The 14,992-nt window shown below is 35.3% G+C and overlaps 1 long non-coding RNA gene across 1 annotated transcript in view; it reads right to left on the reverse strand.

The window, feature by feature from the left end:
- Positions 1-4,752: 4,752 nt before the first annotated feature.
- Positions 4,753-14,992, reverse strand: part of LOC144370063 (uncharacterized) — a 47,715-nt gene continuing 37,475 nt past the window's right edge. Inside the window, exon 3 of the long non-coding RNA XR_013429986.1 lies at positions 4,753-5,747. This is a non-coding gene — a long non-coding RNA (uncharacterized LOC144370063). The remainder of the gene's footprint in view (positions 5,748-14,992) is intronic.

Raw genomic sequence — 14,992 nt, forward strand, 5'->3', positions numbered from 1 at the left:
ACAGAAGTTAAAAGAATTTACAACTAGAAAGGCTGAACTTTGAAACATATTTAATAAATATTACATGAAGAAGAAATGAAAAAGAAAATTGAAAACAAGAGAGAGGAACCACACTAGAAGAAAAGTCAATCAAAGGAAAAACTAATACAAATTAAAAACTAGAAATGAATTTAAAAAGACAGGGAATAAAAGTAATCTCTCAATAATATTGAATATAAATGGCCTAAACTTTTCAATGAAAAGACATAGACTGGCATATTGGATTAAAAAACAGGACCCAACAATATGCTATCTCCAAGAGACTCACCTCATAGGCAAAGACATTCACAGAAAGCATGGGGAGAAACATCACTCACAAGGATCTTGTAAATAAGCAGATGTTATTTTCTCTTATGAGATAAAATGGACTTCAAGCCAAGGTTAATCAGAAGAGACAAAAAAGGTCATTTCATACTGCTTGTAGGACCCATACAACAACAAGAAATAACAATAATAAATATGTATGCTCCAAACCATGGAGCATATGTGTACATCAAACAAACCCTTCTCAATATCAAGAATGAAATAGACCACAACAAAATAATCCTGGGTGAATTTCACCTGCCTTTCTCACCACTAGATAGATCTTTGAAACAAAAACTAAGTTAAAAATCTACAAATCTAAAAAATACAAATAATTTAGATTTAACAGATATATGTAGAATATTTCATTTATCAGTAACTGAATATGCTTTCTTCTCAGCAGCACATGAAACATTTTCTAAAACAGACCATATCACAGGCAACAAAGCAACTCTAAACAAATACAAAAAAAGAAAATACTTTGCATTCTATCAGATCATAATAGAGTGAAATTAGAAATCAAGGATAAGATTTTTAAAAAGCTACTCTAGCACTTGAATAATGAATGCTATTGAATAATGAATGTATAGCAGAAGAAATCATGGGTAAAATAAAAGAAAATACTTTGAGGTAAATGAGAATAGTGATACAACATACCAAAATCTATGGGATATTATGAAGGCAGTTCTCAGAGAAAAGTGCATAATATCAAGCTCATTCATTAAAATAATAGAAAAAACACCAAATAGATAACCTAACATTACATCTCAAAGCCTTAGAAAGAGAAGAACAAATCAACACCATGATCAGTAGAATATGGGAAATAATTAAAATTAAAACCCAAATCAATGAAATTGAAAAAAAAATTCAAAAAAAATCAATGAAACAAAAAGTTGTTTCTTGTATAAAGTAAACAAAATTGATAAGCCCTTGGCAAAGCTAACCAAAACAAAGAGGGGAAAAACTCAAATGATTAAAATTCAGGATGAAAAAGGAAATATCACCACAGAAACTAGTGAAATACAGGGGATGATCAGAAACTATTTTTAAAATTTATACTCTAATAAATTAGAAAATCAAGAAGAAATTGACAAATCTCTAGAGACATATGACCCACCCAAATTGAACCAGGAGAATGTAGAAAATTTAAACAGATCAATCTCAAGTAATGAAATTAAAGATGACATCAAAAGCCTATCAACAATGAAAAGCCCAGGACCAGATAGATTCTGAGCTGAACTCTCCAAAACCTTTAAAGAAGAACTAACACCAATTGTCCTACAATCATTCCAGAAATAGAAAAGGAGGGGACCCTTCCAAACTCATTCTTTGAAACTAGTATCACCCTGCAACTCAAAACAGACAAAGATACATCAAGGAGAGAAAATTTCAGACTAATATCCCTGATGAACAAAGATGCAAAAATTCTTTTAAAAATACTGGCAAATTGCATACAAAAACATATTAAAAAGATACTGTACCATGATCAATTGGATTTCATCCCAAGGATGCAATGTTGGTTAAACATTCAGAAATCAATAAATGTAATTTACCACATAAACAGACTTAAAGACAAGAATCCTATGATTAGCTCAATAAATGCAGAAAAATCATTTGACAAAATACAGCATCCATTTATGCTGAAAATTCTAGAAAAACCAGGGATAGTAGGAACTTACCTCAACATTGTAAAAACTATATGCCACAAATCTGAGACAACATCATTCTAAATGGGGAAAAACCTGACAGCTTTCACTGTAAAAACTGGAACAAGACATGGATGTCCTCTTTCACCATTAATATTCAAATAGCCCCTTGAGCTCTAGCCAGAGCAATTAGGCAAAAGAAAAACGGTAAAGGATAGTAGTAGAAAAAGAAGAACTCAAACTATCCATATTTGCCAATAACATGATTCTATATTTAGAAGACCCAAAAATCTCCACCCAAAACTTCTAGAAATAAATTCAGCAAAGTAGCAGGATACAAAATATATCAATTGCATTTCTATTCACCAATGATGAGTCAACTGAAAGAGAAATTAAGAAAACTATCTCATTCACAATAGCCCCCAGAAAAAAACCACTCTGGAGAGCAGTATGGAGATTCCTCAAAAAATTAGGAATGGAACTACCATTTGACCTAGTTATACCACTCCTCAGTGTATATCCAAAGGAGTGAAAATTAGCATATTATAGTAATGCAGCCACATCCATGTTTATAGCTGCTCAATTTACAATAGCTAAGCTGTGAAACCAACCTAGGTTCCCATCAACAGATGAATGGGTAAAAAAAATTGTCGTGTATATACACAATGGAATATTACTCAGCTGTAAAGAAAATGACTTTATGATATTTGACAGTAAATGGGTGGATCAGGAGACTTATCATGCTAAGTGAAATAAGCCAATTCCCCAAAGGAAAGGTTGAATGTTCTCTCTGATATGTAGATGCTAACCCAAAACAAGTGAGGGGAGAGGAAGAAGAGAAGTTCACTGGATTAGACAAAGGGGAATGAAGGGAAGGGAGACCGTTGTTTTAGTCAGCTTTTTCACTGCTATGACTAAAGGATCTGACCTGAACAACTTTAGGGGAGGAAAAGTTCATTTTAGGGCTTATAGTTTCAGAGGTCTTATTCTATAGAAGGCCAGCTCCATTCCTCGGGGCTTGAGGTGAGGCTGAACATCATGGCGGAAGAGTGTGGCAGAGGAAAGCAGCTTATATCATGATCAGAAAGGAGAGAGAGAGAGAGAGAGAGAGAGAGAGAGAGAGAGAGAGAGAGAGAGAGAGAGAGACTCCACCCACCAGATGCAAATATATACTCAAAGCAACGCCCCAATCCCCATCTCTTCCAACTACCCTGTACTACTTCAGTTAGCACTCAGTTAAACCCTATCAGGGGATTAAATCACTGATTGGGTTAAGATTCTTACAACCCAATCACTTCTCCTCTGAACCTTCTTGCCTTGTTTCACGTGAGCTTTTAAGGGATACCTAATAACCAAAACAAAACAGAAGGATAGGAGTAAGAAAGATAGTGAAATGAATCTGACATAATTGTACATATATGAATACACCACAGTGAATCCCAACATCATGTACATTCATAAGACTGGGATTCTAAATAGAATAAGATATATTCTGTGCTTGTATAAATGTATCAAACATGATTCTACTGTCACATGTAACTAACAAAGAACAATAGCAACAACAAAAAATGGCCTCTAGAGGCTAGAAAAAGCAAGGAAGTGGATTTCTCCCACAGAGCTCCAGAGTGAGTGCAGCCCTGCTCTTTGGTTTTATATTAGTGAAAAAGATGAGGCCCTCTGTCCTCCAGAGTTGTTTTTGAGTCCCTAAATTTGTGGTTATTTTTTGCATCATCATCAGGAAGTGAGTATAGGGCCTCTGCAACCACTCTAGAGAGCCCTGCTTTATCTGGAAGTCAACTGTCATTAATCACCTGATATTAAATGTCCTGATTGCACCATGATTGTGACTCACCCTCAGGGAAACCCAACTCGCCTCCTTTGCCCATTGATGGTCCCTGCAGCTTCTCCCCACCATTTTGTGATTTCTTTCTTGGGGGGGGGATGGTGAAATTTCTTTGGAATGCTTCCCTCCCTCCCCCTGAAGAGCCTAAAGATGAACTAGATTGTTCTGTCCAAAGTCAGTTGTTTCACAGTAGGACAAGAACGTCTGGTTCTTGCTGGGTGCTGTGGTGCATGCCTAAAATCCCAGTGGTTTGGGAAGCTGAAGCAGGAAGATTGCAAGTTCAAAGCCAGCCTCAGCAATTTCACAAGGCCCTAAGCAACTCAGTGAGACTCTGTCTCTAAATAAAATATGAAAAGGGCTGGGGATGTGACTCATTGGTGAGTGCCCTTGGGTTCAATCCCTGGTACAAAAACAAAAACATCCAGTTCTCCACAATAATGAAGCCATATGTTTTATATAGTTTCTTCTTCAATGTTGTTTACATGTGTTATATTAGTTTTCTTAAAATTCCATGAAGAACAAACATCAGAAAATGTTTTACATTTTTTCCATAATTTATAATAAATCTATGTAAGGAAAACGTCTACTCTTTTTAAAATAGTTCACTTCTCTTGTACCTCAGTGGTTTTTTTTTATATTTATAAGATTTATTAATTTGCTGAATGTGGTGGCTCATGCCTCTCATCCCAGTGACTTGGAAGGCTGAAGAAAGAGGATGGCAAGTTGGAGGACAGATGCAACAAATTAGCAAGACCCTGTCTCAAAGTAAAAAAATAAAAAGGGCTTGGATGTAGCTCAGTGATAGAGCACTTCAGGGTTCAACCACCAGTACCCCCCCCACACACACACACACACAAAAGATAAAGATCTTAATTTTTCCCAGAAATGCAGCTCTATTACCAGATATTGTCAAAGTTTGATTTTTTTTGCATAAAAATCTTTATTTAATCTTTTCACATGCATTTTTCAACATCAATATCTTCTTAGTTACTGGAGCTACTTGTATGTCTCATAATATGTTCCATGGTATATTATATTTACTGAGTGTCTAGATAGTTTGCATGAGTCCTACCTACCACATGCGGTCATTGTAAGGCAGGATTGAAAAGGGTTCTGTTAGAGATTGTCTTATAGGGGAATTCACATTCATGCTGAATTTAAACAACCAGGTCAATAATATACTAGTTTGGAAGGAATCATTTGAAGATATAAAACAGTTATCATAAAGAAGACAAAAACAAGTGACTTCTTGCACCAGCTTGAATTTCAAACTTTCACTCCCTGCCCAACCTCTCACTCGGCCATCTGAACAGAGTGTGCTGAAGCTGAGCAAATCTTCGTGGGTGGCAAATATAAAGATGGGAAGGGTCAGATTTAACCATTCAAGGCTTGTTTCTGTGGCCTCCCTTTGCTGTGACCAGGAATCTAGTCTTTTGCTTGCCACATCACATTGTTCCTAATACAAACCTTTGTGGGTTCTGACAGTGCCTCCCTTCTGCACAGCATTCCTTCAGAGACTGTTCTTTCTTAGGAGGAAAAGATCCATATTATTTTGCCTCCACATTTTTTTTTATTGATAGTCCTCAAAGGATCTAACATTAGTCATTTGTCACTAGTTTCTTTTTCCCCAAGAGTTTTAAAAAAATTATTAGTTGAAAAATAAAAATTGTATCTACCATGTACAACAGGATGTTTTGAAATACATACACAGGGTGGAATGACTAAATGTGTTAGCTTTGCAAAAAAAAAATCCCTGAGATAATCATCTTGAGAGAAGGAAAGGGTTATTTTGGTTTACAGTTTTAGAGGTTTCAGTCCATGATCAGTTGACTCTGTTGCTTTTGGGATGGTGACAAGGCAGCACAACATCATGGCAGGAAGTGTGTGGTGGAGCGAAGCTGCTCACTGCTCTGGAGCTGGGAAGCAAAGAGAAGAAAGATGAGGAGGGACAAGGGTTCCAGTATTCCTTTCAAGGATACACACCTAATGTCCTAAAATCTCCCACAAGGCCCACCTCCTAAGGGTTCCACCACCTGCCAAAAGCGCCACAGGGTAGGGACCAAGCCTTCAATACATGGCCACTTATCCAAACCATAGTTCTAAATCAAGCTATCCCCATGCCTACTTTTTGTTGTAACAACCCTTAACATGTAGTTCCTTATGATTTTCAAGACTACAGCACATGGCTACTAACTATAACTAACTACACTGTATGATAGAGTTCTTGAACTTACTTCTCCTAACTAAAATTTTGTATGCTTAGACCAACATGTCCCCAACCTTCGCACGCCAGCCCTCATCTACTCTGTACATTTGGAAGTTCAAGTTTTTTAGATTCCACATATGCTTGAGATCATGCTGTTGCTAGGTTTTATTTTTTCGTCCCACTAATGATATCTGCTTCCTTTATGCTTTTTAATTTGGTTCTTTTTAGATATACATGACAGTCAAGTGTATCTGGCATAGCATACATACATAGAGTATAACCTATTCTAATTAGGATCTCATTCTGGCAGTTGTACATGATGTGGAGTTTTAAGGACTATTCAAGTGTATATGTGCTTTAAGATGTGAGATCTGAACCGACTCACATATCATAGGACTATTAAAAATAATTTAACAGAAAAAAATGATGATCACAAGTAAAAATAAATCATTTAAATATTTTCCTTTTATATGGGAAAGTGTACTTGTTATTCAAATGTAAGGAGATCAGTGAGATCTCTAAGTTTAAGTAGGGAAATTACCTTATTGGAAAGATTTTAAATATATATAACATAAAGTAATAGTAAATATTGTTATTTATGAACAAAACTATATGTAAAAGACCAATAAGATGAGAGGTGAATTGATACCCTCATTTAAAACAATCATAGTGTAAATTAATGCAATGTTTTTGCAGTTAGTTTGGTAGCACCTATCATGAGAAAAAACAACAGAGAGACATACATCCTGTCAAGCAATATTGGCCTTGATCAGAATGTCACTTCCGGATATTCAAATTAAGAATTCTATCTAAAGGTAAAAAGATGACTATTTTACTATTTCTATATGATAGAAAAATATTGGCATCAATTTCCTTATTCTATAATAAAATAAAAATTTAAATAAATTATAGAATGCAGAATTTAAAATAATAATTGTGTAACATGTATAGCATAAGATGCTTGATATTATGAATACAAAAGAAAAATATAGAATTAAATATATATGCCTATTGCAATGTCAAGAGTATAACTCTGTATTCTTGATAATTGCCATTCTTACTAGAGTAAGATGGAATCTGAGTGTACTTATAATTTGCATTTCTTTACTTGCTAAAGATGTTGAACATTTTTCATATATTTATTGATTGCTTCTATTTCTTCTTCTGTGAAGTGTCTATACAGTTTCTTTGCCTGTTTATTGATTGGATTATTTTTGTTATTTTTTTGTTAAGTTTTTTGAATACTTTATAGCCGCTCAATTCACAATAGCTAAGGTATGGAACCAAACTAGGTATCATTTAACAGATAAATGGATTAAGAAATATGGTGTATATATACACAATGGAGTATTACTCAGCCATAAAGAAAAATGACTCTATGACATTTTTTAGCAAATGGATGAATCTGGTAAAGACTCTCATGCTAAGTGAAATAAGCCAGTCTCAAAAAGCCAGAGGTCAAATGTTTTCTCTGATATGTGGAAGCTAACCCACAATAAGGTTGGGGAGAGGGGTAAGGGAAAGAGCAGAAGTTCAGTAGATTAGGCAATGGGGAATGGAGGAAAGGGAGGAGAGATAGGAAAAAAAAGAGTGGAATATATTTGACACAATTTTCCCATGCACATATATAAAAACAACACAGTGAAATCCACCATCATTTTAATCCACAAAATGGGATCCTAATTAGAAAAAGATATATTCTGTGCTTGTTTAATTATATCAAAATGGATTCTGCTATAATGTCTAAAAAGAACCAATAAAAAAGATTATAACCCCAGAGATGTTATATTCTTTTTTATTGCAATGTAAAATTGGAAATAATTTGGCATTTTTGGTTTTCAGCATTGACTTAAATTAACAATTAAGCATACATTAATTTTTAAATTTTGTCAATATGATTAAATGTTGCAAAATTAACATGAAATATTTTAATTTCTAATTATGGATTTTGATGATATTAAAACCCCCAATAGCAACCTACGGTCTCAGCCTTTCTGAGCCTGCGATACACATACCTGGACTTCATCAATATCTTCCAGTGGAAAATGTAAACTACACAAAGTATTTGGCCACATACCTGGGAACAGGGTTGGGCTATGTTTGTAGGAGCACTGAGCTGGTTTTCTTTCTCCCTATCACCAGATGTGACCTTGTTATATGACTAGCCAGATACTAGGTCTTAGCTTGCACTCTATTTCTCATTGTAGCTATAACCCCCCTACACACACACAGCTCTTTCCTGAGTAAGGTTATGCTAGATTCTTTTTTGTGTGTAGAATCATGTTTTAAGCTTCAGAGAGTTCAGATGAAACCTTCCATTTTAGGGCTGCAAATACCTACTAGATATCCAATATTGCAACTGTTCCCTTCTCTTTCATTTCCAATGAAATTCTTTGGCTACTGAGACCACAGTGTTACATCTATTGAATGTATTTAGACTTTTAGAAATCATTGATCTATTCATGAGTAGACTCAAGTATTGCTCTATCTACCATCTTGAAAAAAACTTATTTATTTATTTTAGTTTTCAGTTCCAACAATCCTTATTTACAGACATTGACCCTGTGACCTGGGATGGAGGATGAAACTCTGACAGCCTAATGTGCCCCAAAATGTTTAAGCAATGGGATCATGGGATGTTTTGCATCTTGTTTGCTAAGATACATGTGCTGAGCTATGGAGACATAGCTGGAATAGTTGGCACCTATTGGCACATTCCAAGGACAGGTTCAGGTGTGCAATTGCCTGGGTTGTTGCAATGTTTTGAAATGGGATGTTCTACTGGAATTAATCTCAAGCAATACAAAGTACAAACTTCTTATGAACTTGGATTTTCCTCTGTGCTCCCCACATTAGCCATTCAATGTCAAATCCTTCACTCCATAAAGAAGAAGTTGACTAAATCAAGGTTATAGATGAATAATCATGAAAGTACTTTATACAAGGTTGGTGTTAGAATGTCCCTGGGAGTATAGGTCTGGTCTGAAACTTGGCATCTTAGAATTGGCAGGGAAAGACTGCCAACACAATGTTTAATTTACTCCATTCCGAAACTTGACATCCAAGTACTATTTAAAGTAACAGTTTTGAAAGAAACAGTTTTGATAATCTGTAAACTTGACATTTTGAACAGCTTTATTAATTAATTAAAATCCTTATATCCTTTTAGCCTTATGTTTACAACTCAAAAGCATCATGCAGACACCTGAATTATTTATGGATCTGTTTCATTTGTAATTTTAACACAATAACTGCTCTAATCATGGACCAGATAGTGAGATGAACAATTTATAATTTTTACCTAATTTAAGCCTCATGAAAGCCCTATGACATAGTTATTATTTTTATCTGCATTATACAGAAGAAGGACTTGGAGAAGCTTGTTAACTTGCCTTATCAATTAAAAACCTTAGTAAATTCTAAGAATTAATAGGTTTTATGGCTTTAATTTGAATCTAGGTGGCTTAATTTCAGAGTCTCCTCACACACAGTATGTTGTACCTCAAGATCATGAATACAATATATACTTTGTTTATTTACGTGTTTTTAAATTTTAGGACAAACAATGTTATATAGTTTTTCATTTTTCTTAGTATTTAGTATTTTCACTACTTTTATAAATGATTTTTTGTTAGTTTTTATATTTGATGTTACATAGAAATAGAGTTTCCTTTAACATTTTGGTATGAAACTGTTTAAACACAAGGAAAATTGTAAGTAATTTACATTGAACATTTATGTACCACCAACTAGATTCTAATGTTGATGTTGTAAGTAACTATACCTTCCTTTCTTTTAACTTAGCAGAATCTGTCCTCCTTCTCTCCTTTCCTTCTTTCCTCTCACCTCCCACCTACCCTAGGGCCCTTTCATGAACTGTCACGGACTTGCACAGAATCAAGGCAGATCATGGCATTTGTGATGGCATTGGTAGTGGGTGGGGGTCATCTGTGCAATAGCACCTTGGCATCACCATCCGGTCTGAGAATTGCTGAAATTCCATTTAGTCTTTAGTCATTGGGTCCTAAGGATGGGTTGCAGTTGAATTGCAAATTGTTTACATGTATTTAGGGCCAAGGTAGATTATTTATTTATTTTTTACTTCAGGGACATTCTCAGGCCCTTGGAATCACTAGTTTCTTGTAACCTGGTGTGGTAGGAACTCTGAAAAACAGAGTGGGGCCTTCTGGGAAAAGGTTAAGGCATTGAGACTAATCTCTTCGTGTTACGAAGCTTCCTCTGCCATGTGCTCCCAACATAATGTCCTGTCTTGACACAGGCCCAAAGTAAATAAGCCAAGCAACCATGGACTGCAACCTCTGGAACTAGGAGCTAAAATAAACCTTTCTTTCTTGTAAGTTGATTATCTCAGGTATTGTGTTACAGTGATGCAAAGTTGACTAACATAGACAGCCTTACATGATCTGAAGTTTTTTACATCCTTCCCCATTAATTCAACCTAAATCCTCATTTTCTCAGGAATTCATGCAAAAATGCCTGAATTTTCTTCATTTTCATTCCAACTTTTCTTTCTCCATATCTCTTCTATTCATGATGATGCCTTTGACCCATAGTGACTAGATTAGAAAAAAAAATATCAAGGAAATATCCTTCTTTTTTTCCTAATTGTATCTTACCTATTTCTCCAACAAAATAATCCTAGAATATCCTAACTGATATTCAAAGGCAAAGAACTGGGTATGGTAACAGGGCGCAACATATCCCCAAAGGCTATGTGTTAAAAAGAGACAACCCTGTCAACACTTTGATCTTGAACTTCTAGACCCCATCATAGTGAGACATCTTTGGTTTAACCCAGCCTGTGGGATTTTGTGATGGTAGCCTGAGATTAAGACAGCATATATACTATTTTTTATACTTACTTTTATTTGATATATCTTAAATTTTCATGGAATTTTTTTTCTATACAAAAACATCCAAGGATTTTTTTTGCTATAAATTTCATATTTTATAAAGGAAAATAATTTTATATTTGCTTACTTCTAGTTTAAACAGATTTTTGTGTTTTAAGCCATATACTTTTAGGCTGATATTACTTTTTTGTTAATTTATTAATATCAAATATAGTTAATACTGTTTCCAGTGGAATTTTTTATTTCAGTTGGAATGTTAATAATTCTACATTAAGTATGAAGGTGTCTTGCATTTTTAAACTAGATCTTTATTATTTATTTTTGATATTTATTACATATTAGATTTATATAATAAGAGACTATTCTATTTTCATTTTAAAAGTTTTTTTTTTTTTTAATTAAGAATCAGGGTTAGCCGGGCATGGTGGCACATGCCTATAATCCCAGTAACTCAGAAGGCTGAGGCAGGAAAATAGTAAGGTCAAGGTCAATCTCAGCAACTTAGTGTGGCCCTGTTTCATTTTACTCTTTGGAGGCAAATGATGAACCTGTATAAGAGTAAATGATAGGTATAAACCTGACATGCTAAAATGTCACAAGGCAGAGAAGAGATGAAGAAGTGCTATGATTTTTTTAACTGTCACCAAAGGCCTCCTTGAGAAGTAATATTTAAGCACAGGCTTGAGCAAGTTGATGTGGATACATATGTGAAAGAGTTCTAGGTGGAGAGGCCCTGGGAAAGTGACAAGGCATTGAATTTGGAGACACTTTGTGAAGAAGGTTTTTTTTTTTTTTTTAGGTATGGGGGATTGAACCCAAGGGTGCTTTACCACTGCATCTCTAGTCTTTTTTAAAATTATATTTTTAATCATTTTAATTTATTTCTTTTTGGGACTGAGGAGTGACTGAGCTACATTTTCATCCCTTTTTATTTTTGGAGACAGGGTCTTGCTAAATTGCTGAGACTGGCCTCAAACTTACTATTCTTCTGCTTCTCTTCCCAAGTCACTGGGTTTACAGGTGGGCACTATTCCTGGTTGAAGAAAACATTATTTAAAAGACTGAAGAAGGCAGGATGCCTACAGGTGAGTGGGTGAGGTAAGAACAATTGAAAATGAACTCAAGAGAGGTTAATAGTGACCTTGATCCTCTGTGGTCTTGTGGGCCATTAAAGAGATTTGATTTTTCCTTCTTATCTGTTTGGGAGTCCTTGAAGTGTTTTGGGCAAGGGCATCTCATTATTGACTTACATTGTAACAGAATGATTCTGGGTTGCTAAGTGGAGAATGGATAATAAAGTAAAAAGTAGATGTGATGTGATCAGTTAGGATTCTGCTAATAATTTGTGCTGGAGATGTCATAGCTGGAGGCAGGACTGTGGCAGTCATGATAAAAACAATGGTTGGATTGTGAAAATACAGTAAAGGCAGAGCTGATATGGTTTTCAATGGATAGAATGTGGGTGTGAAAGAAAAATGGAAGCCAAGGACAGGATGGTCTGTTATAAACCTGACACATAGTAAGTAGGTACACAATATGTATTTATTGAAGGAGCAAGTGAATATCACATTCTAATATATGTTCTTCTTCACTAAGTTGAAGTAATCTTGAAGTCCGGGATTGTGTCTTATTTGACTTTATACCAGCAACACCTTGCGTAGTTCTCAGACAAATTAGGTACCTCCCAAATATATCTTCTGTAATCAAATACATCATCCAGAATGGAGGAAGGGGACATTTTCTAGGAAGTTGTAGGCTATCACATTATTTGAGTTACTATTTCTGGTCCTGCTCAGTCTCTTCATTTCTGCCCTAAGCTGTATCTCTAGTTCCCAAACTCACTTAGCTGATGAGGGACACACATACAGCTATGAAGCTCATAGTATTCATTCAAGAACTACGAATATATTTCAAATGTATTTGGAGAGTTGATGTATGCAATAAGAACAAAGTGAATTCAGTGGGAAATTAAGACCACAGCAGATGCCCTGCTTTTTGTAGGTTGCCAAGAGTTCAACTGAGAGGAAAAGGAGCTCGGCCATTGTCTGTTGAGGAACAAAGACGAATCTTGCCCAAAATGAAGAATAGGCAGAGCTCTGATTCTTAAGGTCTCATTCAAATGGCCCCTTGTGTGTGGTGGGTACAGATGAAGGGCTAAGTGGGAATGGCCAGGATTCTAACCTGACCTACTAAGGCTTGTCTGGGATGCCAGCTGCTGGGGTTGACTGGAGTCCAAAGAGTTGGACCCAGAGAAAAGGAAATCCCAGGGACCAGGACTGGCCTTTTAATTTTTTATTTCTGCATCTCAGAATGGCAGAACCCACGATTGGCAAGATTTGCAATTTCCCTGCTGCCTCTTATTTCTTTGCTCTGCGGCAAATACAGCTTCCCTTAAACTTTCTGTTAATTGACTTTACAAACTTGCCCCAGAATTAGCTCTGACAAGGTGAGACCCGTGTGGCTGCTTTAAAATCTTTGGAAATAAAATAAACATTTTCTCCTACACACATCAAGTGTATCAGCACACTGTATAAATATTATTTGTAAAAAGGCTAAATCTGGAATCATGATTGAAAAGGAGGGAGACAAGTATATCATACATAGACGGCTACAGATACCAAAACCATAACCAAAATAATACTAATGGAATCTCTCTCTCTCTGTCATCTACAATCACATGAGATTGCACACAATCTTTTCTTGAAATTTTACACAGACTTTGAAGCTTTTTAAAAAATATTTAGTTCAGCTAGATAAATAAACAAGTTGGATGATGAATAACTAGTAATTCGAGAAAAATCAAACTGCTTTAATAGTTCCAGGGTGATTTCATAATTTGGCTCAGATACATTTACATACTCAGGAATTTCATTCCTCTTTGCTAAAATTAATTTAATGAAATAAATGAAAACAATCTTGGTACAAGTGAAACTCTGTTTCACAAAGTACAACTAATAAATCCTAGGACCTTCAAATAAATTTAGAGTCAATTTTTATGTTGTGTTTTATTCAAGGGTTTTCATTGTTCATTTTGGTTGGTTAATTGTTCTTCACTTTGGCACATCAAAATCATAAAAGCCTATTGTTGACCAATATTCAACCATGTACCCTCTAAAATGTGGACTATCAGTAAACTCAGTTAAAGTATCAAAATAAAAGCCTTCCTGGAATAAAACAAGTCACAAAACATTTTCATTATCCTGCTTTCTTCATACAACCTCATGATGTTTGGGGCCCTAGCTCTAAGGAGATGGGTCTCTATCAGAACAGAGTGTTCAGCCAGACACCACTGTCTCAGGATCTGGAATCTCAGGGCTGTGTATGTTTATTAATTCAGACCTTTTTTTTTTTTTTAAAGAGAGAAACTGTACAGACAATCTTTGACTTATGCTGGTTTAATTTACAATTTTTCTGTGTCACAATGATGCCAAAGCATATAATACAATCAGTCTGCTTTTCACTTTCAGTATAGTATCCAATATGTTACACGAAAGATTCAACGCTGTGTCATAAAATGGGCTTAGTGTTAGATGAATTGTCCAGCCAAAGGCTGTTAAGTGTTCTGAGAACATTTAAGTAAGCTCTAGATTAGTTATAATGTTTCATAAATTAGGTGTATTAAGTGTATTATTCAATACAGAATGGATTTATCAGGATATAACATCATAGTAATTAGAGGAGTATCTGTATTAAGATAAATTTCTTGATTTTTCTTCTGCTGCTTTAGGGGACTATTCATGGGTGGCTCGTTCACTGCTAAGGCTGGGATTGGAAATCTGGGAATCTGAGTTTTTATGTGAACCTTTAATAGAGCCCTTCCTTTGGCCCCATTCTGAATTCAGCACTTATAGGTAGCTCTGCTGCCAGCCCCAGGAGCTTTTCAGGTCTTGTGGCACAGACTACGTTGTTCTTGTGTTTCCCTTCCCCCCACTGCAGGGTGGCCTTAGCTTTTTTTTTTTTTTTTTTTTTTGAACCAGCTTCAACTGTCCACAAGCCTCTGTCTTCACAGAGATGTCACAGTCATCTGCCATCTATTTTCTTCCCTTTCTCATTACCGTTTAGAAATATTTAAATAGAGATG

Source organism: Ictidomys tridecemlineatus, chromosome 2 (assembly GCF_052094955.1).
Source record: "Ictidomys tridecemlineatus isolate mIctTri1 chromosome 2, mIctTri1.hap1, whole genome shotgun sequence".
Classification (NCBI taxonomy): Eukaryota; Metazoa; Chordata; class Mammalia; order Rodentia; family Sciuridae; genus Ictidomys; species Ictidomys tridecemlineatus.